Below are 18,075 nucleotides of genomic sequence, written 5' to 3'. Positions count from 1 at the left end.
TTCTTCCAAATCTCCTGTTGAAATTTATTCCTCAATGTTGAAGGTGAGGCCTGGTGGAAGGTATTGGATCATGGCGACATATCCCTCATGAATGGTTTAGCGCCATTCCTTTCATGATGAATGAGTTATCACTCTGTTAGTTCAGATAAGAGCTGGCTGTTTAAAAGAGTGTGGCAACTTCCCTCTCTATCTCTTGCTCCTGTTATCACCATGTGACAAGCCTGCTCCTGCTTCACCTTCCACCATAATTGTAAACTTCCTGAGGTCCTCATCAGAAGTTGAGTAGATGTTGGTACTATGCTTATATAGCCTACAGAACTGTGAGACAATTGAACCTCTTTTCTTTATAAGTTATTCAGCCTCAGTTATTTCTTTATAGTAATGCAAAAGTAGACTAACATAGCAGGGATCATCAATATTTTTTCCCTGCTATTCTTGCTTCATTATCTTTTGCTATTGTCTGGTATAAAATAAAAAACTCCAAGGATGGTTCAACATACACAAATAAATCAACGTGATGTATCATATCAACAGAATAAAGGACAAAAACAATAAGATCATTTCAATTGATGCTGAAAAATAATTTGATAAATTTCAACATCCTTTCATGATTAAAACAAAAAACTCTCAAAAAACTGGGGATAGAAGGAACATACCTCAAGACAATAAAAGCTGTATACAACAGATAGATGGCTGGTATCACAATGAATGGGGAAAAGCTTTCCCTCTAAGATCTGGAAGGTGATAAGGATGCCCACTTTCACCATTGTTATCCAATGTAGCACTGGAAGTTCTAGCTAGAGCGATCAGACAAGGGAAAGAAATAAAGAGCATCTACATTGGAAAGGAAGAAGTCAAATTCATCTTGTTTGCAGATGATATGATCTTATATTTGGAAAAACCTAAAGACTCCACAAGAGAGCTTAGCGTAAACCCGGAAGCGGATTGCATGGGGTGAAAGTCACATCACAGCGGAGATGGACAAACCATGTGGGTGCCCTCCAGGTGTGTACAACCATGAAATAGGAGACTGGCAGGACCCATGTTGGCCAACCATTGGCCTGGTCCCTCCAGTAGGAGTCATGAGCCAGCTGAATTTGAATGCAAAGATGGAGCCAAGGGCCAACCGGAGTCACACTGACATCCACCCCCATAACATGGGGACAGATTAAGAAAATAAAGTAGGAAGCTGAGAAAATGCTGGAGCATCAGGGTCGGGCAAAAACCCCTGACTCCATGTGCTTGGCCATGTTAGCAGTAGTGTCCTGTGAGTGTAAGATTGGGTGGACCACCAATCGGCAATTGAAAGCTGCACAGCCTGGAATTACCTTTATTCAGTTAATGCCAAAACATAAAGTGGGAGATGTTGGACGCCGAAGGAATGAGGGTCATGACCAACTCAGTATACCACTGGAGGCTGTATGAGCAAACAGCAAACTGTTCTCGTGAAAGCAGTTGGCAGGCTGACAACTGAATCTGCCCCCAGAAGGAATGCCGAGGGCAGTCACGTCCCACGTGCCATGTTCCTTGAAGTTATCTACAGAAACATATGGAGCCTGTTGAACAAAAAAAGCAATCATGTACACCTGTGTTAAATTAAATAGCTGACTGACAGTTACTCCTTCCTCTGTTTACTCTAACCAATAAATATGAAGGGCTGTAGAAGCTCGGGGCTCTTTTTCTCTAGAAGCAAGGAGCCCCCAATACCTTCTTTAAAAAAAAAAAAAAAAAGACTCCACAGGAAAACTATTAGAACCAGAAAACAAATTCAGTAAAGTGGAAGGATACAAAATCAACACAAAAAAAATAGTAGCATTTCTATATGCCAATAGCCAATAATATGAAAAAGAAATTTAAAAAGTAATCTCATTTATAATAGCCACACATAAAATTAAATATCTAGGGATTAACTTAACCAATAAGTAAAAGATTTCTGTAATGAATATTACAAGACGCTGATGAAAGAAATTGAAAAGGACACCAAAAATGGAAAGATATTCTATGTTCATGGATTGAAGTAACCAATGTCATTAAAATGTCCATACTACCCAAAGCAATCTACAGATTCAATGCAATTCCTATCAAAATACCAATGACATTCTTCACAGAAATAGAAGAAAAAATCCTAAAATGTATATGGAATCAGAAAAGACCCAGAATAGACAAACCTATCCTGAGCAAAAAGAACAAAACTAAAGGAATCATATTATCTAACTTCAAACTATACTACAGAGTTATAGTAACCCAAAGAGCATGGTACCAGCATAAAAACAGACATATAGACCAATGGAACAAAATAAGAACTCAGAACTGAATCCACACACCTACAGTGAACTCATTTTTGACAAAGGTGCCAAGAATATACACTGGGGAAAGGATGGTCTCTTCAATAAATAGTGCAGAGAAAATTGGATATTCATACACAGAAGAATGAAACTAGATCCCTATCTCTCACCATATACAAAAATCAAATAAAAATGGATTACAGACTTAAATCTAATACCATAAACTATGAAACTACTGTAAGAAAACATTGGAGAAAGCCTCCAGGACATTGGTCTGGGCAAAAATTTCTTGAGTAATACCTCACAAGCACAGGCAACCAAAGCAAAAAATGGACAAATGGCATTACATCAAGTTAAAAAGCTTCTGCACAGTAAAGGTTACAATCAACAAAGTGAAGAGACAACCCACAGAATGGGAGAAAATATTTGCAAACTACCCATCTGACAAGCGATTATTAACCAGAACATATAGTGAGTTAAAACAATTCCATAAGCAAAAAAATCTAATGATCCGATCAAAATAATGGGCAAAAACTTTGAACAGACATCTCTCAAAAGGAGACATACAAATTGCAAACAGGCATATGAAAAGGTGCTCAACATCATTGATCATCAGAGAAACGCAGATCAAAGCTACAATGAGATGTCATCTCACCCCAGTTAAAATGGCTTATATCCAAGAGACAGGCAATAACAAATACCAGTGAGAATGTGGAGAAAAAGGAATCCTTTACACTACTGGTGGGAATGTAAATTAGTACAACCACTATGGAGAACAGTTTAGAGGTTCTTCAAAAAACTTAAAATGAGCTGCCACGTTATCCAGCAATCCTATTGTTTGATTATACCCAAGAGAGAAGAAATCAGTATATCAAAGAAATATATTCATTCCTATATTTATTGCAACACTATTCACAACTTTGCAAGTCAAGATTTGGCTAAATGTCCATTAACAGATGAATGGATAAAGAAAATGTGGTACATATACACAATAGAGTACTATTCAGCTATAAAAAAGAATGAGATACTGTCATTTGCAACAACAATGATGGAACTGAAAATCACTATGTTGAGTGAAATAAGCCATGCACAAAAAGGCATACCTCACGTGTTCTCACTTATTCATGGGATCTAAAAATTAAAACAATTGAACTCAGAGATAGAGAGTAAAAGGCTGATTACCAGAGGCTGGGAAGGATAGTGGGGGGCTAGGAGAGGGAAGGGGGAGAGGGTTAATGGGTACAGAAAAACAGAAAGAATGAATAAGACCTAATATTTGATATCACAACAGAGTGACTCTAGTCAATAATAATTTAATTGTACATTTTGAAATTAGTAAAGGCCAGTTGCAGTGGCTCACGCCTGTAATCCCAGCACTTTGGGAGGCCAAGGCGGGTGGATCACCTGAGGTCGGGAGTTCGAAACCAGCCTGACCAACATGGAGAAACCTTGTCTCTACTAAAAATACAAAAAATTAGCTGGGCATGGTAGCGTATGCCTGTAATCCCAGCTACTTTGGAGGCTGTGGTAGAAGAATCACTTGAGCCCGGGAGGCAGAGGTTGTGGTGAGCCGAGATTGCGCCATTGCACTCCAGCCTGGGCAACAAGAGCGAAATTCCATCTTAAAAAAAAAAAAAAAAAGAAAGAAAAAAGAAAAAGAAATGTGTAAAAGAGTATAACTGGATTGTTTGTAACACAAAGGACAAATGCTAGAGGAAATGGATACCCCATTCTCTATGATGTCATTATTACACATTGCATGCCTGTGTCAGAACATCTCATGTACCTCATAAATGTATATGCCTAATGTATACCCACAAAAACTAAAAGTTACAAATTTAAAAAAATCAATAGATATTTTATTGAATGAATAAAATAACAAGTAAATGAAGGACTGAGTTTCAATGTGTTCTGTGAAACAATCATACTATTGGCAAAAGGCAGAAGGGTAGACCTCAAGACAGGAGATCTAGGAACACATTTTACCAATAAGAAGAGGCCCTGTTTATTATTTTCCTTTAGAAAACCGACTAGTCATATTTAGGTAATAGACATGTCTTTTTTCCTTGTAAGCTGTGATTTCTATCAAGTTATTGTTGCCATTCAATTAAGTCAGCTATGGCTATTCAGTCTTTTGTTGTAGTGTGCTAAATTAAAAGAGAGTGTGGGCAATGACTACTACAGAGCAAGGTGGCTATTACAGCCAAGCAAGGAGGAGACGGTGTTCAAGTTCTTGTTTGTAATCAGGGAAACAATAAAGGGCCCAAGAAGGGTAAGGATGATTATGTGATACAGACGAGTAGCTCACAAGGGAACAATTAAGAAATAGTCCCCAGATGAGACCCTTTTATCCCCAAAATACTAAGGGAAGGTGAAAGATATGAGAATGGTTAAATTTGGGTAACATGACATAGTGAGCAAATTTTGCTGAAAATAAGTACCTCCCTTTTTTCCTCACTCTCAGTTAATAACCTTCCCTCTTAGCTTACCCGGAAAAGTAAAATACAATTACGTGGGCTTTGAGATACGTGAAGTCTCTAGTCAATCAGGTCAGTGGGTAACATGGGAAATTATAGGTCAGGTGGATATAAAATGTGTGAGGAAAGGAAGGCTAAGCTGTCCGCAAGGGTGTCTAGAGAGTTGTCTGGACACCGCTTATGCTGTGTCACTGCCAGTTATTGTATGTTGCAAATCTACAACACTTTCTCTAGCACTTAAAAAAATATGCAGTAAGCCCTTATAGCTGCATGATCTTAAAGAAAGCTATGCTTTTAATAAATAATTACTGAATTTCTGTGCATGAAGAAAGTGAATGATAAATGTGTAATTTACACTAAGTGGTTGTCTTTATTTACCACTCACACTGAAGACCATGGTTATACCATGTTAAAAGCAGAATGCACAATTCTTCTAACAAAACAAACACATTTACTTCAAATGTTATTTGTGTATTAAACAGACATTAAACATTTAATACCTGGAGCTGCAGAAATTGTGTTTATATATTGCTCTATGAAGCAAGACATTTTGTTCCAAACAAATGAAAAAAACTGTTTTCTATGTTAATTTCACTCATTTTCTATTTAAAATTATTTTTTGTGCATGCAGGAGAAATGAAATGACAGTTCTTACAGTGTCGGCTCCATTCACCGAACTTCTCAAATAATTAAAAACATTAGTTTTATATCAATCAAGAAATGTTTTGAACAGTAAACCCACTAAGGTAATTCTAACAATGGTTAAATTTATTTCATCCAACTTGAAAGCTCACTTTGTCAAAGATGAAATACTTAACATTAACATTATTATAAATGTGTAAGTCCTGTTAGAAAAAAAAATAACTGGAAATATTTTACTTTTTGACGAAAGTAAGTAAAATGGGATTACAAAACCGACAGAAATTCATGCAAATGAACATACATACTGCCATGGCTTGATTGTTTGTGTTCTCCCAAAATTCACCTGTTGAAAACTTAATCACCAAAGTGATGGTATTAAGAGGAAGGACCTTCGGAAGGTGATGAGATTATTAGAGAGGAGCCTTCATGAGTGGGATTAGTGCCCTTATTAAAGGAACCCCAGAGAGCTGCTTTGCCCCTTCCACCGCATGACTACACATTAGAAGGTGCCAAAAAGCAGCCTTCACCAAATAACCAGATCTACTGGTGCCTTAATCATGGACTTTTTAGCCTTCAGAACTTTGTGAAATAAGTATCTGTCTGTTGTTTATAAGCTACCAAGTCTAAGGTATTTTGTCATAGCAGTTCCAACAGATTAAGACACACACACACACACACACACCACACACACACACACACACACACACACACACAGAGGATAAAAATCTGTACAAAAATAAAATAGAGTAAGGAGTTTTCAAGCAAGTATTGATTGTTGGGCTTCTGTCACAAATAATTTAAAAACCAGTCTAGAAGTAAAATGGCAAGTAATTAAGAAACGATGTAAAATGCTACAATGTCTGATGGAAAAACAGCAGGATTCTTATTAAATAGAGTAGACCAGGAAATTGAACCAAGTAAAAAGAATGGGATTCACAGATGTTGAAAAATCTATTGATTTCTTTCCTACTTTCCCTAAATAATTCTTGACAAAGCATGGCTATATAAGCAAAAGAAAGATACTGTCTATTTAGTTCAATATCCATATACAACAATAGTCAATGTCTATATATAATAATTTATCTTCTGTCTACATCTGCTTAACCATCTGACATCACTGTTTCAATGATCAAAATATCCCGTAACTTCAAAGTACTTTTTTTTTGGTGTAACTCTTAATTCTTAAAATGACTTGTTTACAAAAGCTGAAACAATATTCTTTCTAAAACACAGCTTTAATACACTTGGGCCTTTCCTAAATTAGTACTGAGAAACAATAGTATGTCATATAAGATAGATTATACTGTGAGCATAATTAAATTTGAGAAAGAATAACCAAAATACAGTAAAGAATATCTAATAAGTAGCTTTGAATTCAATGGCTTTTAAATATTATGTATATGCATATTTACTTAGAACATTAAATATTCTCTTAACCAATCAGAAATGAATTGTGATATCAGGTAAAAAAAAATTGAATAAGTTGAAGTGGGCAGGTTTATTCTACATTGCACAAAATGCCCAAGTTTCAAAGGCATAACACAACAGAAGTTCATTTTTTCTTCTGTTCCCTGTCTACATCAGGTGAACAGTGGGGGGGCTGTGCTCTTCACAATCTTTCAGTTCCTCAGATGGAGACTCCTCAATTCATGCGTCCACTCTCATCCCTGTGAGGGAAGAAAAATGCCAAATCAGATATTGACTCTTAAAGATACCAGAATTTAGGCTTTCATCACTTCCAGTCACATTTTTTGGCAAAGAAAAGAAAAGTCAAATAGCTGTACCTAAATTCAAAGGGATAGAAAAAGATGATTCTATCATGTGTTCAGAAAGGAGAACTGATCAACAGTGGTAATATTTCAGATTTCTAGTCACCAAATAGTCACTTTACTACCTTCTGACTGCAAAATACACTCATCACCTTCCCAGGAGGGTAAACCAAAATTTCATTCAGTTATGGCATCAATCTCAAAGTTCAAGATTCTGGATGGCAGATGTTTGGTAGTCTGTACATCAGGTCAGCTGTGGCTCTTAATCTTCTATAGATAGATAAACTGCAATAGTAAATTATACGTGCTTCCGAACAGAGAATTCACTCATAGACTAGGGATGAGACTTTATGTTTTAATAGAGAAAGGGTCTTACTTTGTTGCCGAGTCTGGTCTCAAACTTCTGGCTTTAAGCAATCCTCCCACCTCAGCCTCCCAAAGTGCTGGGATTAGAGGTATGAGCCACCATGCCCAGCCAAGATAAATGCAATAAAAACACTTGTATTCAGAAAAGAGAAGATGAGAGATATGGACGACACAGACTTGGTGAAACTGATTTGGGCAAGTAGAACCTATTCTTTGATGAAGTTCCTCTTCTGTAGGTGGGCGCTGTGTCCATTATTCCCCCTGGCCCTTGACTACACCCTAAATGAGCTTCTTGCATAATGATTGGGAGGGCCGAAAATGGACAAATTTTCCATAGAAGATCTCAGGCATAAATCTCAGACTAACTCTTCCTTAAAATCTTCCTTTAAACTCAGTAAGCTTCTTATCTTTTTCATTCCAGTCAGTTCTACATATTAGTTATCCTTCTTAGGTTTCATATCTCCTATCACCACCACTCCCACCTAATCTCACTCTTTGTATGTTAACTTACTTGTATTTAGAACTTCTCAAGCATCAGGAAAAATTTTACCTTTAATCCAGCTGGAAAGACTCAAACTACTGGCGTCTGGAAGAAGTGGGGCTGAAGAATCCAATTCCAAGATAACTTCTTTTTTTTTTTTAATTGTAAATAAAAATCTTTTTTTTCTTCTTTTTTTTATTTTATTATTATTATACTTTAAGTTTTACGGTACATGTGCACAATGTGCAGGTTAGTTACGTATGTATACATGTGCCACGCTGGTGTGCTGCACCCATTAACTCGTCATTTAGCATTAGGTGTATCTCCTAATGCTATCCCTCCCCCCCCAATGCCACAACAGTCCCCAGAGTGTGATGTTCCCCTTCCTGTGTCCATGTGTTCTCATTGTTCAATTCCCACCTATGAGTGAGAACATGCGGTGTTTGGTTTTTTGTCCTTGCGATAATTTACTGAGAATGATGATTTCCGATTTCATCCATGTCTCTACAAAGGACATGAACTCAACATTTTTTAAGGCTGCATAGTATTCCATGGTGTATATGTGCCACATTTTCTTAATCCAGTCTATCATTGTTGGACATTTGGGTTGCTTCCAAGTCTTTGCTATTGTGAATAGTGCCACAATAAACATACATGTGCATGTGTCTTTATAGCAGCATGATTTATAGTCCTTTGGGTATATACCCAGTAATGGGATGGCTGGGTCAAATGCTATTTCTAGTTCTAGATCCCTGAGGAATCACCACACTGACTTCCACAAGGGTTGAACTAGTTTACAGTCCCACCAACAGTGTAAAAGTGTTCCTATTTCTCCACATCCTCTCCAGCACCTGTTGTTTCCTGACTTTTTAATGATTGCCATTCTAACTGGTGTGAGATGGTATCTCATTGTGGTTTTGATTTGCATTTCTCTGATGGCCAGTGATGGTGAGCATTTTTTCATGTGTTTTTTGGCTGCATAAATGTCTTCTTTTGAGAAGTGTCTGTTCATGTCCTTTGCCCACTTTTTGATGGGGTTGTTTGTTTTTTTCTTGTAAATTTGTTGGAGTTCATTGTAGATTCTGGATATTAGCCCTTTGTCAGGTGAGTAGATTGCAAAAATTTTCTCCCATTCTGTAGGTTGCCTGTTCACTCTGATGGTAGTTTCTTTTGCTGTGCAGAAGCTCTTTAGTTTAATTAGATCCCATTTGTCAATTTTGGCTTTTGTTGCCATTGCTTTTGGTGTTTTAGTCATGAAGTCCTTGCCCATGGCTATGTCCTGAATGGTAATGCCTAGGTTTTCTTCTAGGGTTTTTATGGTTTTAGGTCTAACATTTAAGTCTTTAATCCATCTTGAATTAATTTTTGTATAAGGTGTAAGGAAGGGATCCAGTTTCAGCTTTCTACATATGGTCAGCCAGTTTTCCCAGCACCATTTATTCAATAGGGAATCCTTTCCCCATTGCTTGTTTTTGTCAGGTTTGTCAAAGATCAGATAGTTGTAGATATGCGGCATTATTTCTGAGGGCTCTGTTCTGTTCCATTGACCTATATCTCTGTTTTGGTACCAGTACCATGCTGTTTTGGATACTGTAGCCTTGCAGTATAGTTTGAAGTCAGGTAGCATGATGCCTCCAACTTTGTTCTTTTGGCTTAGGATTGACTTGGCGATGCGGGCTCTTTTTTGGTTCCATATGAACTTTAAAGTAGTTTTTTCCAATTCTGTGAAGAAAGTCATTGGTAGCTTGATGGGGATGGCATTGAATCTATAAATTACCTTGGGCAGTATGGCCATTTTCACGATATTGATTCTTCCTACCCATGAGCATGGAATGTTCTTCCATTTGTTTGTATCCTCTTTTATTTTGTTGAGCAGTGGTTTGTAGTTCTCCTTGAAGAGGTCCTTCACGTCCCTTTTAAGTTGGATTCCTAGGTATTTTATTCCCTTTGAAGCAATTGTGAATGGGAGTTCACTCATGATTTGGCTCTCTGTTTGTCTGTTATTGGTGTATAAGAATGCTTGTGATTTTTGTACATTGATTTTGTATCCTGAGACTTTGCTGAAGTTGCTTATCAACTTAAGGAGATTTTGGGCTGAGACACAACATACCAGAATCTCTGGGACACATTCAAAGCAGTGTGTAGAGGGAAATTTATAGCACTAAATGCCCACAAGAGAAAGCAGGAAAGATCCAAAATTGACACCCTAAGATCACAATTAAAAGAACTAGAAAAGCAACAGCAAACACATTCAAAAGCTAGCAGAAGGCAAGAAATAACTAAAACCAGAGCAGAACTGAAGGAAATAGAGACACAAAAAAACCCTTCAAAAAATTAATGAATCCAGGAGCTGGTTTTTTGAAAGGATCAATGAAACTGATAGACCGCTAGCAAAACTAATAAAGAAGAAAAGAGAGAAGAATCAAATAGAGCAATAAAAAATGATAAAGGAGATATCACCACCAATCCCACAGAAATACAAACTACCATCAGAGACTACTACAAACACCTCTACGCAAATAAACTAGAAAATCTAGAAGAAATGGATAAATTCCTCGACACATACACCCCCCAAGACTAAACCAGGAAAAAGCTGACTCTCTGAATAGACCAATAACAGGCTCTGAAATTGTGGCAATAATCAATAGCTTACCAACCAAAAGGAGTCCAGGACCAGATGGATTCACAGCCGAATTCTACCAGAGGTACAAGGAGGAACTGGTACCATTCCTTCTGAAACTATTCCAATCAATAGAAAAATAGAGAATCTTTCCTAACTCATTTTATGAGGCCAGCATCATCCTGATACCAAAGCTGGGCAGAGACACAACAAAAAAAGAGAATTTTAGACCAATATCCTTGATGAACACTGATGCAAAAATCCCCAATAAAATACTGGCAAACCGAATCCAGCAGCACATCAAAAAGCTTATCCACCGTGATCAAGTGGGCTTCATCCCTGGGATGCAAGGCTGGTTCAATATCTGCAAATCAATAAATGTAATCCAGCATATAAACAGAACCAACAACAAAAACCACATGATTATCTCAATAGATGCAGAAAAGACCTTTGACAAAATTCAACAACGCTTCATGCTAAAAACTCTCAAGAAATTAGGTATTGATGGGATGTATCTCAAAATAATAAGAGCTATCTATGACAAACCCACAGCCAATATCATACTGAATGGGCAAAAACTGGAAGCATTCCCTTTGAAAACTGGCACAAGACAGGGATGCCCTCTCTCACCACTCCTATTCAGCATCGTGTTGGAAGTTCTGGCCAGGGCAGTTAGGCAGGAGAAGGAAATAAAGGGTATTCAATTAGGAAAAGAGGAAGTCAAATTGTCCCTGTTTGCAGATGACATGACTGTATATCTAGATAACTTCTTAAGAAAGCTCATGACAGACAGTTGAATGGTGGTTGCCAAGGGCTAGGGCAAAAAGACGAGTATAAAATTAGTGTTTACTGGGTACAGAGTTTCAGTTTGGGATGATGAAAAAATTCTTGGGATGGTGTTGATAGTTGCACAACAATGTGAATTCACTGCTTACTGCCATAGGACTATGCACTTAAAAATGTTTTAAAAGGTAAATGTTATGTTGTATATATTTTATCACAATTGAAAAAAAGCTTGTGCCTCAGCAGAGATGATTTAAAAGCTGGCTCAGTTGGAACTGTTTACTGGAGAATCTAGCACCTGGATCCTCTCTGTGGTCTGGGCTTCTTACACTATAGTGGCTGGGATCTGCAGAAGTCATCTCAAAAAGAGGCCTCCAGATCATGGCCTTCTGACCTAGTTTTTTTGTTTTGTTTTGTTTTTTAACCTTAAAATTCAGAGTTACATGTGTAGGTTGGTTACATAGGTAAACTTATGTCATAGGGGGTGTTGTACAGATTCTTTCATCACCCACGTATTAAACCCAGTACCCATTAGTTATTTTTCCTAATCCTCTCCCTTCTCCTACCCTTTACCCTCCGATAGGCCCCAGCATGTGTTGTTCCCCTCTATGTATACATGTGTTCTCATCATTTAGCTCCCACTTTAAGTGAGAACATGTGGTATTTGGTTTTCTGTCGCTGCATTAGTTTGCTAAGGATAATGGCCTCCAACTCTATCCATGACCCTGCAAATATTCTTTTTTATGGACCCTATGTTCTTTTTTATGGACCCTATGTTCTTTTTTATGGATGCATACTAGTCCATGGTGTATACGTCCCACATTTTCTTTATCCAGTCCATCATTGGTGGGCATTTAGGTTGATTCCATGCCTTTGCTATTGTGAATAGTGCTGCAATGAACATACACCCAATTGTGTTTTTATGATAGAATGATTTGCATTCCTTTGGGTATATACTAGTAATGGAATTTCTGGGCCATGTTTTTAAAAGGCCGCAAATTCTCTTGACTTAATCCTTATGACAAAGCTCAGTTTAACTCAGCCTTTTTTCATTAAAGGCCTTCTCCATTTGATTTTCTATTTATTAGGTTAGAGAATGCACATTCCAACATTGTAATTCACCAAATTTCTAGACTTTCCCTTTTTCTACTTTGCTTGCAAACCAGTCATTCTTTTTATTCTGAGCTCTTATCTCTCATGATCCTTCTCCCAAATGCTACCAACATCAACCAAAGCATACTTGTAACATATATTTTTACAGCCACTTCTTATAGAAACTTGGGCTCTGCTTTCTAAATAATTTCCCTTTCATCTATTGTCACTACATCATGGATTGTAATTTTTTTTCTAGATTCCAATATCAGTTTCCTTCCTGGTTCTTCCACTAATTTATTAAGCCAATTCCCTGTATTTTAAGCTATCTTGTGCATTAGTGAGCGTAGATAGGTTACACTATTATAGGAAATATTCCAAACATTAATAGATCCACTATATGAAATTTTATTTTCCACTCATATCTCCTGTCTAACTCAGGTCATCAGGGAGGCTCTGCTTACAATAATCACTTAGCACTTAGGGTGATAGTGACCTCATCTCAATACATGTGTTAAATCAAGATCTTCCTATTAAAACTTCTTCCAGAAAGAGATATATCCTTCACTTCTGCTCCAATTTAATTGACAGGTTACGTAGGTACACCTAACTACAGAAAACAATGACATTCCATGTTACCGCGTACCCCATAAAGAGGAGAAGAAGAAACATTTAGTGTACAGCACTAATAACTACTATCAAGTTCTAAATGATAAGCCTACAATATCTAATTTGGTAATTTGAATTTTCATGCCTTGCTAAGTAGATTCAATGGCAATTGTAGCAGTGGGAATAATTTCAATTTTAATTTTATTCAAATGTAATACACTATACATGTTCTTAACTGTGGATATATAGTTTTTAAAAGAAAGTCAGGAAATAAAAATGAGAATTTCTTCTGACAAACTAAAAAAGAACTTTCTGAAAGTTAGGATTCTCAAATATCAGAAACTTTTCATAAAGAAAATTTAATATTTTTCTCCGAAGGATCTGCTTTGACACAATTGGATGATTATGCACATTGAGATTTCTAAAATAATTTGAATGTAACATTAAAACTGAGATGGTATAGATGACTATTTAGCCCTCTCAAACACTGCTACTTAGTAAGTTGGTACAATGTTCCTTGAAAGTAATTTGGCAACATGTGTCAATAGACTTAAAAATATTTCTCTTGGCTGGGCGTGGTGGCTCATGCCTGTAATCCCAGCACTTTGGGAGGCCTAGGTGGGCAGATTACTTGAGGTCAGTAGTCTAAGACCAGCCTGGCCAACATGGCGAAACCCCGTCTCTACTAAAAGTACAAAAATTAGCCAGGCATGGTGGAGGACGCCTGTAATCCCAGCTACTCAGGAGGCTGAGGCAGGAGAATCGCTTGAACCCAGGAGGCGGAGGTTGCTGTGAGCTGAGATCGCACCACTGCACTCCAGCTGGGGCAACAAGAGTGAGACTCCATCTCAAAAAAAAAAAAAAATTCTCTTATTTGACATGATTTAATTCATTTAAAGAATCTATAAGAAAGAATAATGAGGAATAATGAGGTTAAAAAACCACGATTTTGAAGATTGCTTAAAAGACTTAAGAAAATCCTTATGCTGTACTGATATATTATTTAGAAGTGAAATATGTTCTACACAAAACTGTGTGTATATATATATGCACAGAAACACATGTATTTATGATTGTGTATATACGTATATAATTTTATTTTTGTATAATGTACACATATTTTACAGACACATAACTGGTATGCAGAAAAATAACTTGAGGAAATTATATAAAAATGTCACCAGTATTTATATCTGTGTTTTAGACTCATGAGAATTTTTATCTTCTTTTTACACTCCTATAATGAACATTTTCTATAAATGCAATTATTTCTTTTATAATTAAAAAAGTATAGAATAGTTCCTTTGAACAACCTATAACTTTTAATCTATTTTTAATGGATTTTTTATATAATTTCAGCATTAAGTATGCAAATCAACTGTTTACCTTCAAGTTATCTGCCCAGGATCCAGGAAACAATCAAATAAATTATTTCTTATTATACAATATTTTCTATCAAGAATATGTGTCAACACATATATTAGAACTAATAAAAGATAAATGAACCAATCTATTATTTTTGTTCCTTTATTGGAGGAGGAACCATGTATAAGAACAATCAAGTCTTAAGCAACTTAACAGTTTTTTTTCCCTCATAAGTGAGAATTTCAGGGGTTTTTGCTTCAGTTTTGTCTGTATAGAGTCCTCCCTGCCACGTTAATACTTCCAATTATCTTTTCTATTTCCCAGCAGAAACCTATTTTCCAACAGAATTATTTACACACACAAAAAAACCCTTTTTCTTTTGTCAGATTTTAGTCATCTGGTACTAAAAGTTGCTATGATTATACAAATAGAGAAAAAATTGGTGGTTTCTGATAATCAGTAACAAAAGAGAAAAATAAGCATTAGATTTTTGATTTCAATTATAAAGATATTTTCTCATTAATAAATAACATATATAGGAGCTGAGAATGCCATATATATTTCTCAATAGCATAAAATACAACTTAAATTAGTAAAAATTACATTAATTTTTATTATAATTAGAACTGCCAGCTTCATAATGTGTAATCTTTTATACAAAGAATTTTCAAATCAGTTGCAATTATGCACATTAAGTGTGAATTAAGTCCTTTTGCCATTTGGCTTCCTTAAAAAATATGTTACAGTAAATAATACTTTCTAGTGTGCACACAATAAAGTAGGGAAAATTTGGACTGTCTATCCCTTTATACTAAAGATGGCTATAAACCTGCATATTAATTCTATTTTGTCCAGCATCAATTATAATTTGAGTGTTATAACATAATTGCACAATAATGATATAAAAATATCATTATGATGTTTTTCTGAAAGCATCATTACTTATCTAATTTCTTGCTTCTTTTTTTTTTTTTTAATTTTATCCTGTATTGAAAATGTGTACCTAGAAGCATGCCTCAGCTATCTCTTTAGTAGGCCAATTTTTGGCATCTGCCACCTGCACATTTGGTTCTACCATACCATCTGCTTCAGCTTGTCTTCATTTCTGCTTGGACTCAGAACACAATACTCCAAAATATGGTTCATTGGCATGTTAATCTGTCTTTGTAAGTTTTATTTTCAGGCCCAGTCAGGAACCCCAAGGAGGCTGAGGAAAGCTTCCTTCCCTACCCCTCCATTTACGACTCACACTTTCTGTGGGTACCCTTTGCCTTTACACTAAATTTCCCAACCACCTCATTATAAAATTTTATCCCTTTACAAAATCTATTCTTTAAATATGAGACTGAAAATCAGTACAATACAGATTTTTAACTGTAATGAGTAATAAGAATTACTGGAGTGACAAAAGCGAATACTTACAAAGGATAAAGTAGACATCTTCCAAAGGAGTAAAAGGGCCTGGTATGGTCAATACAGTAACAGAATTTTGGCCAAAGAGAAAAACTGGTGGTCCAGAGAGGGAGGATGCAGAATCTTATGAAACAATAAAGAGATTAGTAGAAAATTAGCCATTTCAGAACTAAGGAAAATTTAATTCCACCTATTCAAAATCAAGAAATAAAATGTAAGAAAAGTTAGGATAAAAGCTGAGTAAAGGTAAAACTTTAAAAAAAGCCCAAGTGATGCATAATACACTGATATTATCATGTAAGAAATTTATTTAAAAACACTTCAGTGTGGAGGCTGTGACTAAAATCTATATTAGTTTCAATTTGCACCCTAGGGGCAGAAGCTGCCCTAATCAAGAATTCACACTCTGGAGGTGGTCTGTCCTTTAATCTAAAAGGCCACCCCCAAAGGCAGCTTCTACTGGTGTTCAGCTATCTTTCTTTTCCATCAATACTTGAAGCTACACTAATTTATACAATGAAAGTTAAAATGCTTATCCTTTGGTAAAATTAGTAGTTTGTCAACTAGCACAGAGGATTTTGGACAGGAGCTTTCTTTGATAAAATTGAAAAACTTGTGTGTGTTTTTATTTAAATAAATTCATGCACCCACCTCTAACTGGGAAGATCAGACTCCAATAAATGGTCAGCAGGATCTGGACCTTATTCAGTTGGTTGCAAGACAGAGTCTGTAACTCTTTTGTGAACCTAAAATTTTCTGAGCGAGGTCTCAATCAAATTTAGAAAATTTATTTTGCTAAAGTTAAAGGATGCATCTGTGACACAGCCTCAGGAGGTCCTGATGACATATGCCCAAGGTGGTTGGAATACAGCTTGCTTTTATACATTTTAGGGAGACATGAGACACCGATCACTATGTGTGCAATGTACGTGGGTTTGGTTCAGAAAGGCAGGGCGACTCAAAGGGGCAGGGGTCGTGGCTTCCAGGTCATAGATAGATAAGAGATAAAAGGTTGCATTCATGTCTTTGACCACCATTTCACTGAATACATAATTTACATGTGTGGGGGTAGAGTGATAGTCACTTATGCCTTAGTGAATCTGCATTTTTACATAAACAATAGGGGCAGAAGAAGCAATAAGATATGGCTTTGTCTCAGGTGAGCAGAGGGATAACTATGAGTTCTGTCCTTTGCCCTGCACCTGTAAAGATAAGCGATTAATGTACATTACCAGGGTGAAATTCAACAGAACCGTTTTAGGGTAAAGATCTTGAGGCCCACAAGGAATTTCCCTGTGGGAAAATTGTGAGGGTGGTATGTAGCTTTTTTGTCTTTGTAGCTATCTTATTCTGAAATAAAACGGAGGCAGGTCTGCTAGATGCAGTTCCCAATTTGACTTTTCCCTTTGGCTTAGTGATTTGGGGGTCCCAAGATTTATTTTCATTTCACAGATTTTTTGTTCCCTGGATAACAAATGTCTACTCGTGTGTCAGAGCTTATTCTGAAGCTTCTTTTCAGTAGAATCTGGTAGTGAGAGAAAGAAATATGAAGAAGGAAGAAGGAAGAGGGAGAAAGGGAAGGGGGAGGGGAGGAAATAACTAGTGTTTTAATTCCTAACTAAATTAGGCTGGTTCCAGAAAAATCAGTTTGCAAAATTAGGAGCACAATAGGCATGAACTGAAGATCCCCTGTGAACAAGGCAGGATGTTCAGTATTGACAAAGGTCTCAACAAACATCTCACATTTTTATGATGGAAGATAGTTTCAGAGGAAGGCTTCTACCAAAGTTAGGCTTCTAGACTCCTACAGAAACTGGGAGATGGGAGAGTTATCTTCCTTGATGATTTTGTGTCAGAATTGTCTCCCAGGTCCTTCGAAGAGGCATTCTGGATCTTAAAGTTGGTAAGAGTCTTGTTTAGCTTTTTAAAAGATTTACGCATCTTTTAAAGACAGAAATAATTTACAAGTTTTCTAAAGCAAATGTTCTCAGAAAAGGGAGAAGAAAAAAGGCTCTTAGTCTCAACAGGGAGAATTGAGTCTCTGATTTTATATTTGTATTTGTATATTTCTGATTTTGTATTTGTATTTGTATTAAGGCAATTGAATTTCTATAGGACAGGACAGAATTTACATATGTAAAAAAAGAATTGTATTTGTTGCCATCAGTTAGCT

The sequence above is a fragment of the Pongo pygmaeus genome, chromosome 10, assembly GCF_028885625.2.
Source record: "Pongo pygmaeus isolate AG05252 chromosome 10, NHGRI_mPonPyg2-v2.0_pri, whole genome shotgun sequence".
Classification (NCBI taxonomy): Eukaryota; Metazoa; Chordata; class Mammalia; order Primates; family Hominidae; genus Pongo; species Pongo pygmaeus.
Note: the sequence above shows the minus strand (reverse complement) of the source record.